This window comes from Suncus etruscus, chromosome 16, assembly GCF_024139225.1.
Source record: "Suncus etruscus isolate mSunEtr1 chromosome 16, mSunEtr1.pri.cur, whole genome shotgun sequence".
NCBI classification, from domain to species: domain Eukaryota; kingdom Metazoa; phylum Chordata; class Mammalia; order Eulipotyphla; family Soricidae; genus Suncus; species Suncus etruscus.
Window position 1 is genome coordinate 85,972,680 of NC_064863.1, and position 11,724 is coordinate 85,984,403.

Below are 11,724 nucleotides of genomic sequence, written 5' to 3' on the forward strand. Positions count from 1 at the left end.
GTACCTGCTTGTTCTCCCTGACCTCTGCTGGGAGGGACGTTCAATCTCATCTCCTCCAAATAACAAAAATTTTCTCTGGGTCAGGAAATGCTCAATAGCCAGGCTATGTTCATGCTCCCATGTACTATCCCCAGTACCTCCTGTCCCCCGAATTCCCTGTCCCCCGAGCCTTGAGCACCACCAGGATAGAACTAGTATGTGAAGAGCACCTGAGCATCACTGCTGAGACCCCGAGCTCATAAGGGGCAGTGAAAATGGGAGGAATTTGCCATGGAAGCTGAGCTTAGTGCATGACCAGACTCTGGAGGAGGATCAAGGTGACATCCAGAGAAGTTCACGAGCCACCCAAACCGCCTCCAGGAGCTGTGATGGGACATTCGGGGGCCTTGCGACCAAGGGATTGTGGCTCACAAAGCAAGCGAGAAGAGACACTAGTGGAAAAGTCATCCAGTCTCTCAGTTGATGAGACAGAGTGAGGCCACCATGCTGTTCTCAGCCAGATGGACCAATTGGCCACAGCCTCACTCACAGTTGGGTAGGGACTGAGGGAGCAGACAGGGCCACTCCGAGACAGAAACAATAGGCAGGGGCCAGAGGTGGCAATCACACCCCACAGTGAGCTGGAAATGATGTGGACAGAGGACAAGGAGGCATGAGGACACGAGGATGCACAGGGCACAGGATGCTGGAGGCAGATGGCGCTACCACTACCGTGGGGTCCAGTAATCCCAGGAAACCTGTAAGCCTGGAATTCTCTTCTCAAAAATCTTAACAGTGGTCAGGAGCAATAGCACAGCAGGAGGGCATTTGCCTTCCGTGCAACTGACCTGGGTTTGATCCCTGTTTCCCCATCCTGTTTCTCCATCCCCCATATTCAGCATGTAATTTTAACCTGATGGTAAGCCAGCCTATTTCTGGGAGGGGTCTTTGGAAGAACAAAAGGATTGCCTGAGGGGCAAGGGGGGATTCTGTGGGAGATTCAGGGAGAAGCAGCAGGAGGGATGGCAGAAAGAGATTGAGATGTCAGGGCTGTTTATGGAGCCAGCATAAAAGGTTTAAGCATAGGAGCCTTAATAAAGCTGATGTCTTCTGAAACCTGACTGCCTGTGGATCATTTCTTCACCGCTACCCTGGACCTGCTGGCTGGAGGGAGTTGCAGGTGCATGGCCAGGACCAACCGGCAGAGAAAGGCCTCTCACCCTCCATCCATCCCATCACCATCCACAACCATCCAGGACTCAATAATAAATGTTTTTCAACAGCATCCTATAAAGTTCCAAGAGCCTTCCAGGAGTGATTTCTGAGCTCAGAGCCAGGAGTAATCCCTGAGCACCACCATGCGTGACCCAAAAACCAAAAGAAAAAATAAAAACAAGAATCAGAACAGTGGGGGCCTGTCCCTGGTGGTAGTGGTGGTGGTGTGGTTGTGGGAGACAGTCACTTCCCAGGGCCACAGTGTCCTTTCCACCCCAGCCTCATTTCCTGACACGCCTGTGACACTCTCTATCACAGGCTTCTGCTTTTGTGTGTGTGCAGGGCGGGGGCACACCCGGCACTTTCTCAGGAATCACTCTAGGCAATGCAGGGACATTATGGGAGGCTGATGATTGAACCCACCAGTGACTTCGTGCAAGGCCTACGTCCCCCCTCCCCTGTACTAGGACTCTGGCTCCTTTATGCTCCTCTTTTTCAACACTTCAAGCTTTGAGATGAGAGTATGTGCTTCTTTCTTAGGGACTGGTTGGGGGACCATGAGGCTTCTGTAGTCACACTGGCGCCCCAGCAGATCTGATAAAGTTGAGAGCTCACATATCTGACCACTGGGAAGCCAGGCGTGAAAAGACATCATCTTGCTTTGACTCCTGGAATAACTTCAGAAGTTTCGCCCCCCTCCCCTCATAAGTGTGTGAGAATGCACAACTTAATCTGCAAGAAGTCTGTCGGATGGGACAGAATGGCTGGTTCATTCCCAATTTAACGGCTCTTCACTGCATCCAGCTGCCTTTCTCACCTCCAGCAGCACATCTCCTCTATTTACTCAGACCCAGGGTTGCTGTTGTTGTTGTTGTTTGTTTGTTTGTTTTTGTTCTTTTGGTTTACACCCAGCAGTGCTCAGAGCTCACTCCTGGAAAGGCTCAGGAGACCATATATAGGGCCAGGTATCAAACCCAGGTCAATGGTGTTCAAGGCAAGAGCCCTGCTCACTACACTGTCGATCAGTCTGGTCCCCCCAGGAATATTTTTTTGTTTTGTTTTGAGGGCATACCTGGTGGTGCATAGGGGCTACATCTGACTCTGAGCTCAGGAATCACTCCTGGCAGGCTTGAGGGACCATATGTGATGCTGGGAATCAAACCTGGGCCAGCCACATGCAAGGCAAATGCCCTATACACTGTGCTATTGCTCTGACCTGCCAGGATTTATTTTTATTATTTTTTGAGAGGGGATTAGATTACACAATCCAGTGCTCAGGGCTGACTCCTAGCTCTGCACTCAGGAATCACTCCGCCAGGAAACCATATGGGATGCCAGGGCTCGCATCTGGATTGGCGTCATGAAAGGCAATGCCCTCCCTGATGTATTACTGCTCCACCTTCGTGGACTTACTTTTAGAGAGTGGGTTCAGCACCTGTCTCTGAATGAACTCTCCATATCTGAGTCTCAGGAGTGGCCTGTCCACTCACCTCAGCCAGGAAGGTCTGGCCTTCAGATGAAACAAACACGGTCCCAGGAGAGAAGGTGAGGCCTCTTCTTCCCCGCCTGAAGGGTATTCCAAGAGCCTGTGGGGAATCCAGTCAACAATTTGCTGGTCTAAAGAAGTCATTCCTCATAGAGTCATCACTAACTCTGAAGCCTCTGTCTTTAGTCCATGTTTTTGAACTATCTTTTTAATGCAAATATTACTACTGCTGAGTGTAAACTTTCTTTTTTTTTTTTTTTTTTTTTTTTTTTTTTTGGTTTTTGGGGCCACACCCAGTGACGCTCAGGGGTTACTTCTGGCTATGCACTCAGAAGTCGCTCCTGGCTTGGGGGACCATATGGAACGCCGGGGGATCGAACCGCGGTTCGTCCTAGGCTAGCGCAGGCAAGGCAGGCACCTTACCTCTAGCGCCACCGCCCGCCCCATGTGTAAACTTTCATATTGTTAAAATTTCCTGCCTAGAATTCTTATTTTGCTTTAATTTATTTTTGTTTTGGGGCCACACTCAGCAACGCTCTGGAATTACTCCTGGCTCTGCACTCAGAAATCACTCCCAGCAGGCTTGGAGGACCATATGGGATGCCGAAGATGGAACACATGTCGGCTGCAGCCAGGCAAACTCCCCACTGTGCTATCGCTCTGGGCCTATTATTACTATCTTTTTGTTTTCTGAGGTGCCAGGGAACAATCCCAGGGCCTCACACATGAGAGATAATTAGCTTTTGTGTCCCTACTCCCCCCAGCCTGTCTAGAATTCTGTTGTGAAGGTAAGAGCTAAGGCACCTGAATGCTGCTGACCTTGATTGATCCTGGAATCTGAATAGGGTTCCCTGAGCCTTCCAGTTGTAACCCCTGAACACTGCTAGGTGTGACCCAAATAGAATCTTTGGTGGGGTGGCCTCCCAAAGAGTACTCATGAGGCCCTTGGGCCACTCCTAGTGAGACTGAGCCAAGAGACCCAAGGCTGCGGTGTTGGGTCCACCAGGACACCCTAACAGTTCTGGGTCTTAGGGTCATACCTGGTGATGCTCAGGGCCTCCAAGAGTATATCTGGTGTTGCTGTGTGTGCTGTGGGGGGAATAGTGCGGTCTAGAAACTGAATCTGGGCCCAGGGCCGGGCATGCTTGCTGACTGCTGACTGGGTCCTAATGGCCTGTCTCCCAGCCCTTAGAGTTCTTTGTTTATTTTTGGACCACCTACACCCGGCAGTGCTCAGGGGCTACTCCTGGCTCTACTCTCAGGAACTATATGAAATGCCAGGGATTGAATTGGGGTTGGCTGTGTGCAAGGCAGGTGCCCTGCTCCTGTACTATTTCTCAGGCCCCTCCCCCTAGAATGTTTAACAAAGAAAAGTCAAATATGCCTGTGGTGTCATTCTAGCTAGAGCGACCTGCAGGCATTCCTAGCCTCTCTGAGGACTCCTGTCACTCATCATCGATCTCCTGAGGGCCCCACAGTTTCCCACAGAACCATTGTCTTAAAAGGTGGTCAGGCCGGGCCGAGAGATAGCACAGCGGCATTTGCCTTGCAAACAGCTGATCCAGGACCAAAGGTGGTTGGTTCGAATCCCGGTGTCCCATATGGTCCCCCGTGCCTGCCAGGAGCTATTTCTGAGCAGACAGCCAGGAGTAACCCCTGCCGGGTGTGGCCCAAAAACCAAAAAAAAAAAAAGAAAAGAAAAAAAAAGAAAGGTGGTCAGGCCAAATACACAGAGGAGCCTCCATGGACCTGGTTGAGCTACAGTGGAAAACCTGGGTCTTCCGTCCCTTCCCTGACCAGGCAGCTGTGTGCTTAAATTTACCTCGGAGCCCTACACAGGCGCAGATTTTTTTTTTTTTTTTTAGAAATGAAGCCTCAAATTGCTTAAAAGAAAGAAGAATGTTAGCCTGCTTTTTATGAACATTTCCAGGAACTCCCGGACCTTAATAAAAGGCAGTTCTCTGTATGTCTGCTTTTTCTTTATTGGGAAGTTGCTGGGTAGAGGCGGTAGGAGGGGAGTTATTTCTCTCAGATAATTATCATCTGTCTAACTTGTAAACTCCTAAAAGGGAGGTACTACATCACTTTAGCGGTTTTAGTTTTCAAGGCATATTTTTTTTGTTTTGGTTTTCGGACCACACCCGTTTGATGCTCAGGGGTTACTCCTGGCTACACGCTCAGAAATCGCCCCTGGCTTGGGGGGGACCCTATGGGACGCTGGGGATCGAACCGCGGTCCTTCCTTGGCTAGAAGACACCTTACCTCTAGCGCCACCTCGCCTGCGCCTCAAGGCATATTTAAATATCTATCATGCACATACAAAGGAGGTTTACAGGAAAGAGAACTGGTAGTTACACAGAAAAGTGTGACAAATTAGGTTTACAAAATGCTACCAAGACCTCAGGAAGTGAAATGAAATGAGGTGCCTTTAACAGTTTGAGGTTTAGTGATGTGAATAAGGAGCTTGGAGATATCTTGGATATTCTATTAGTAAAAACAGGAAATAGGCTTAGGTTTCGTTGACATATCTACTTATCAATTAATTTTGGGGGGCTACAATCAGCAGTGCTTAGGAGTTACTCCTGGCTCTGTGTTCAGAATCACTCCTGGCGGTACACAGGGACCGTCTAGGATGACAAGGATCAAGCCAGAGTTAGCCATGTGCAAGACAAATGCCCTATCCAGGACCCCCGGCGGCCACCCCACGGCCACCCCCCTACTCGGGAGGTGCGGGCCAGAGACTTTTGGGGGGACACCGGGTCGGCGCCCGCATGGGCAGCAGAGGATTGCCATTGAGGTTATTTTTGAAGGTTTGAATTGTACCACACTAAATTCTTTTGCTCCATTGTGAAAAGACCTCTCCAGCAATGATTACTTCAGAGTTACAGTGTTACAGGATTCAACTAATGAAACTACTGCCCATTCGGATGCTGGAGTGAACTTGAGAAACAGAGGGCATAGGAAAAAGAAAAAGGGGTCCTCCCGGCCGGCCTCCATCTACAAATAAGAAACCTAGAAAATCTCCAGGAGAGAAGAGTAGAATTGAAACTGGAATTAGAGGGACAGGTCGTGGAAGAGCTAATGGGCACCCTCAACAGAATGGCAAAGGGGAGCCTGTCACATTATTTCAAGTTGTGAAATTGGGGGAAAGTGCAATGCAGGTCAATTTTAAGTGTCTAATTTGATTTGTAAAGCAATATTATCCACAACCTGCTTGGAAGAGTCTGTTAGTGTATGTATTCGCCCATACTCTTGTTGATCTTGTAACCTAGCACTTTATCCTAAAGATTCAGTTTGCTTGATGTGTCGAGTGTCAGGAAAAGATTTTGCTTTAATACTAAGGTATTTAGGTTATATACTATGTAAAATGATTTATGTATAACAAAACTAAGATAATTTTTTACTGATGTAGTGAAACTTTCAAGAATATGTACTTTTTAGATTATAAATAAAATCAAAGGATATCTGAAAGAATATAAAATAATATTTTGAAGTAGTGAATCTGGAATAACCACAATTGAAATTTCAGTTATTTATATATGCGGCCCTTTACAACAACCTTTTGTTTTTCTGTATTCAATCAACAAATACAATGAAATACTCTTCAAAAGAATTTTCTGTTCTAAGAATGTTTATTTTGTTTTCTTGTTTTTGGTTTACACCTGGTGGCACACAGGGTTTATCTTGTTCCTGTGCTCAAAAATCTCTCTTGGGAGGTTTGGGAGACCATATGAGATGCCTGGGATAGAACCCTGGCCCATCCCAGGTTGTTAGAGTGCAAGGCAAACACCCTGCCACTGTGCTATCATTCTGGCCCCATATTCTAAGAATTTTTATGTGGTCTAGAAGAGAGGAGTTTAAATGTTAATAAACACATCTTCTATTTTAAAACACAGAAGAATATCTTGTTAGATTTCCACTAATTTTTATAAGGAGAAAATATTCTTTTTGTACATCTTTAAATACTTTTCATTTTAAAATTTAATTAATTTAATTTAAATATTTAAGTTTACTTCTATACTTTTTTTCCACTTTAAAATAGTAGGAATGAAAATAATTATTTCCTAACTATATAGTATCAATGTAATATTCACAAAAATTTCTGTCATCAGCAATATAACCTGCAATGGGCTATTTTATATTTAAGAATTGATAATATAAGTGAAAATTGTAATTATTTTATTTTATTTTCTCTTATAGCTTATTGCTTCTAGCTTTTTTCATCTGCTCTTTCCATTTTTATAATTTGTTTTATTTTATTTTATTTTTTTTTGATTTTTGGATCATATCTGGTGACACTCAGGGGTTACTCTTGGCTATGCACTCAGAAATTGCTCCTGGCTTGGGGAACCATATAAGACACCTGGGGATTGAACCTTGGCTAGCACGTGTAAGGCAGAGGCTTTATGGCTAGCACCACTGCTCCAGCCCCATTATATTGATTTTAAATTCAAGTATAAATTTTTGGTAATTTATGAAGCAATTTACGTTCAGAACTAAAAGAAGGCAACTTGCAATTAGTTTTTTTTTTTTTTTTTTTTTTTTTTTTTGGTTTTTGGGCCACACCCGTTTGAAGCTCAGGGGTTACTCCTGGCTATGCGCTCAGAAATCACCCCTGGCTTGGGGGGACCATATGGGACACCGGGGGATCGAACCGCGGTCCATCCACTTGCAAGGCAGACACCTAACCTGTAGCACCACCTTCCCGGCCCCGCAATTAGTTTTTTTAAACCATTATTGTCTTAAACTCTTACAGTCTTAGTGTTTACTACTTTGGTTTGTTTTGTTTTTGGACTATACCTGTCGGCGCTAGGGGTTACTCTTGCCTCTGCTTTCAGAAATCACTCTTGGCAGGCTTGGGGGACAACCTGGGATGCCACGTGCAAGGAAACACTCTGTCCTCTGTGCTAATGTTACTCCAGCCTTGTATTTACTACTTCTTATGTATGCCACCAGATTGTTCAAGGGTCTTGGAATTTGTGCAGGAAGAGGTGGTATTAGTGGCATGTATGGGATAGTTTAAACAAAAAACAAAAGCAGAATTTTAAGTTATTCAAGCATTGAGCAGTTTGTTAGTAACTAATATAAACATTATGTAAAATAGATTGTATTTTGTCCACTGTGGTTCACATTTTCTTCTTTACATTTTAAAAGAAAACTAAACTACAAAACATTAATTTAGGATGTGTACTTTACTGGTTCCTACATTTAGGTGGAACAAGCAGAAAAAGGGAGAATTTTTTCCATTTAAAATACTTTGTTGTCTGTATCCATTTGGCATCTTCTGCATCCCAACCTGGGATGTTTAATTCCTTTCTTTTTATTTCATGGAACTTATCTCTGAAGAGTCCTCTAGTTCCCTCGTGTTTTTTTCTCCTCTTTTTTTTTTTTTTTTTTGTGGTTTTTGGGTCACACCCGGCAGTGCTCAGGGATAATTCCTGGCTCCAGGCTCAGAAATTGCTCCAGGCAGGCACGGGGGACCATATGGGATGCTGGGATTCGAATAGATGACCTCCTGCATGAAAGGCAAACGCCTTACCTCCATGCTATCTCTCTGTGGGGAGCCTAGCTGATGAAACCTGGGACATAGGACACCTCAGTAATTCCTAATCTGGTCACCCACGTGACCAAAAGGCCCATGCCTTGAGAACAAAGGAAATAAACAAAAATAAAGTAATTCAGAGCAGCCCAATATATCCAGCCAGAAAGAAAAATATAGAGTTTGCCTTTGTGTTAGCAAACATTATTAAGAACTTTGTTTGAATCTTATGCCTTTTAGTAAAACGTGCTCAGGTCTACCTCTGCCCCTCCCTACTACCTGCCCCAATTTATGCTAATGAATGCTTGTAACTGTGATTGGTGTAAAATTTGTAACACCCCTGACGTGTTTCAGCCCTTAAAAGCTGATCCCCCAACAATAAACTTCCCTTTTTGAACAGCATGTGTTGTCTTGAAGGCTTCTTTTACTAATTTCTCTAGTTCTTCTTTACAGGTCGGTTCTGCTCGAGTGAACCCACTAATAACTAGCAACTTTCATCTCCACACCCCCGCGGGTCGGGGGACTCCCACGAAAGTTGCAATCTCTCCACCCCCGTTTTCTCCTCATTTTTATAAAATTTTACCTAAGAAGTCCACGTGCGGGTCAAGTGCCAATAATCTCAGTCAGAGTGTCCGTAAGCTGGGAATTGCTCCAGGAAATGACTACCCTGAGTCCCCATGCCCATCCTCGGCTCAGCTCTGACAGGGCTTGGGAACCCACAGCTCTAGCTGACTCCCAGTGTCTGTCTTCATAGTGAACTTTGGTGTGCCTGAAGGGAGAACCAACCTTTCTCCTTTACCTGGTCCTTCCACAGACAACAAAGGCAAGGTGATGGGTGCTGGTGTGAGAAGCTGGCTGGGAGTGGAAACTCTGAGCAGGGCATGGTTTCAACCATGGTGGAAGGCATGGGCCCATGAGCACACATTCTGTGCCCTTCTCTGTAGGCACAGCACAGAACTCAGCACTGCCATGTGATGGGAAAAACTTCATTCTGACCCCAGGACTGCTCTCTGGGGTGAGTCAGAAGGTGAGGATAGTATGGAGCAGTACTTGTCTTCATTCAAGATGGTGGGTTCCATGAAAGCGTCACACCAGAAATGAGCGAATGAACAAACTTCTTTCCCTCTCAGAGTACCTTTCACACAGAACTGATCCACAGGCTTTTGTTGAATGAGTGAAATGAAAAAAGCATTTCACAAACCCAGCAAGGAAGGCATTACTCTGCAGCATCGCAGGGATGTGGGAACTGAAATGAAAATTCCAGTTAAGTAAGTAGCTAGTCCCACTGTGATGATTGGCTAAGATTGGAACACTGGTCTGCCACAAGCAAGGCGACTTTGCTTCTGGAGTTCTGTCAGATAGTGCTAAAAGTTTCCTGGAATGATGATGGTTTTTGTGTTTGTTTTTTGTTTTGGTTTTGGGCCAAATCTGATGGTGCTCAGGGGTTACTCCTGGCTCTGTGCTCAGAAATCTCTCCTGGTGGCTTCCGGGGATCATATGGGATGCTGGGAATTGAATTCAGGTCTGTCCTGCATCAGCCTCATGCAAGGGAAATGCCCTACTGCTGTGCTTTCACTCTGGTCCTGGATTAATGGTTCTTAAAATAAGGGAAAACAGGGTAAAAATCACATCAGCAGAAACAATGAGACAACAGCTGGTACAGACGACACTCTCACTTACCCAAGAGTAGTAGTGAGCAAGGAGCTAAAGGCCCATACCTCCTGCAATACTGGGAGCATGTGTTGGACCTGGCATGACATGTATCTGCCCTGCACGTAACTCAGACAACCTTGGGGGTGCCTGGAAACCTTTGCCTTAAGTTCTACCCCCAAGTCTCTTCAGTTCCCCACATCTTCTCAGACCTGCAAATCTCCTCAGGCTCCCTAAATATCCTCAAGTTCCCCATATCTCCTCAGGCCTCCACATCTCTTCCTGACATGTCCATCTCCTCCCCAGACCCTCCATATCTCCTCAGTCCTGCACCCCACACCGTCAGGGTTCCTCTACCTTGTCTCTTTCTTGGCTCTCCTCCCACTTCACCTCTGCAAGTCTCTCACCCATTTCACTTCCTGTCCCCTCCCCCATTTTGTCCCCAGCCTCCATCGGCCCTTCTCTGAGTTGCCTCCTGCTTTGAGCCTGCTCCTGCCTCCATAATCTCGGCAGAAGTTACCTCTGCTCAGCACAAGGTAACGGAAACTGGGGACTCGTCTTTACTAGGAAGTAAATCAGTACAAGGGGTCTGGGAATACAGTAGGATGGTGGGGAACACTGGAATATAGTGAAGGGAAGCAGACATTGATGGAAGCTGTGGTTATGTAATGTTTTGTATATCAGACCTGCTATCATATTATAAATCACAGGGCTTAAAATAAAATTGAACCAACACTGGCCGCCAAGAGCACAGGCCAAGAGTGTCAGAGAGCCACCAAGCTGGGAATACAGGTGGGTTGGGGAGACTGACCCCAGAGACGACATGGGAGCTTCAAGGTTCCTGCACCTCACCTGTGTACCTCAATTTGCTCCAATTCAGATAACCAAAATCTAGTATAAACATGCTAGAAAAATATTGGATATAGTTAGAAAATAAGAAGACTAATAGAAACACAAAGGAATCAGAAAGAAATTCACTAGGTTAAAACCAAATCTGGCTTTTAACGTTTACAATCCCCAAAAATGTTAAAAGTAATACTAAAAATTGTTTAATAGGGGCCGGAGAAATAGCATGGAGGTAAGGCATTTGCCTTTCATGCAGGAGGTCATCAGTTCAAATCCCGGCGTCCCCATGCCTGCCAGGAGCAATTTCTGAGCCTGGAGCCAGGAATAATCCCTGAGCACTTCCGGGTGTGAACCAAAAACTACACACACACACACACACACAAGAAAAGTTTAATAATGAAAATCACAGGGGAAAATAGGGAGAAAGAGAAATAGAAAAGAAAGATAGAAAAAGTGTCTGCATAGAGGTAGGTATTGTGGAGGCTAGAGAGAGGACAGGGAAGGATGGAAGGGAAAAGGGATGGCAGAAAATGTGAACTGGTGAATGGACCAGTATTGAACATTATATGACTGAAACTCAATCATGACCAACTTTGTAACTGTAACTCATGGTGATTCAATTTAAAAAATTACTTTAAATTTTTTGTTTATCCTCTGGGGCCGGCAAGATAGCATGGAGGTAAGGTGTTTGCCTTCCATGCAGAAGGATGGTGGTTCGAATCCCGGCATCCCATATGGTCCCCCACGCCTGCCAGGGGCGATTTCTGAGCAGAGAGCCAGGAGTAACCCCTGAGTGCTCCTGGGTCTGACCAAAAAAAACCAAAAGAAACAAAAAAAAAAATGTTTTTTGTTTATCCTCATATACCCATCAAAAACTGGGGAGAAGGGCCCGGAGAGATAGCACAGCGGTGTTTGCCTTGCAAGCAGCCGATCCAGGACCAAAGGTGGTTGGTTCGAATCCCGGTGTCCCATATGGTCCCCCGTGCCTGCCAGGAGCTATTTCTGAGCA